Consider the following 1,108-nt stretch of genomic DNA (forward strand, 5'->3'; position numbering starts at 1 on the left):
TCATTTATGAAAATAAAAGACTTTAAATATATACACGGAGAAGTCTTTTAAACGTCATTATGAAACAAATAGCCATAGAAATGGGATTGAAAAATAACTTATTTTGTATTATTAATGTAATTATTTATCCAACATCAGTGTTTTTAACATATTACTTTTGTAACATTTTATATAAACAACAAACCAATGAGATAATTATAGAGTGATTTTACCACAGTTAACTAGGGTTATCTTACCGCTTTAAATCTGCTATAAAGCTTGTGACATCTGGTTGTGTCTTTTTGCTTTAATAAACAATTTAGACCTGTACAAAAATGTATAAGACTGACTCCACATTAAAGGAATAATTCCCCCAAAAAAGACAATTTTCTGAAAATGTACTCACCCTCAAGCCATGCAAGATGTAGTTGAGTTTTTTCTTCATCAGAACAGATTTGGAGAAATTTAGCATTGCACTTGCTCACCAATGGATCCTCTGCAGTGAATGGGTGCCGTCAGAATGAGAGTCCAAACAGCTGATGAAAACATCACAATAATCCACACCACTCCAGTCCATTTTGTGAAGTGAAAAGCTGCATGTTTATAAGAAACAAATCCATCATTAAGGCGTCTTTTAAATTTAAACTGTTGCTTCTGGCCAAAATAAGAGTCTATAAAAATAACACTTCCTCCAGTAAAAAAAAACCAAAAAAAAAAAACCTCATTCTCTGTCATTCTCTCAAATCAAAATCCACAACCATATTTGTTTAGAACTGTTTTTGCTTGTAAACGGTGCTTGATCTGTGCATATTTCTCTCCTGATTCAGATTAGATGACTTTTTCACTGCAGAAAGCAATATTATGGATAGAGGACTCGTATTTTAGCTGGAAGCAACAGTTTAACGCTAAAATATCTTATTGGTGTAATTTGTTTTTTACAAACACTCAGCTTTTCACTTCACCACATGTTAACTGATGGACTGTAGTCATATGGATTACTTGTGGATTATTGTGATGTTTTTATCAGCTGTTTGGACGCTCATTCTGACGGCACCCATTCACTGCAGAGGATCCATTAGTGAGCAAGTGATGTAATGCTAATTTCTCCAAATCTGTTCTGATGAAGAAA

Source organism: Sinocyclocheilus rhinocerous, unplaced genomic scaffold, assembly GCF_001515625.1.
Source record: "Sinocyclocheilus rhinocerous isolate Xijiao unplaced genomic scaffold, SAMN03320098_v1.1 scaffold352, whole genome shotgun sequence".
Classification (NCBI taxonomy): domain Eukaryota; kingdom Metazoa; phylum Chordata; class Actinopteri; order Cypriniformes; family Cyprinidae; genus Sinocyclocheilus; species Sinocyclocheilus rhinocerous.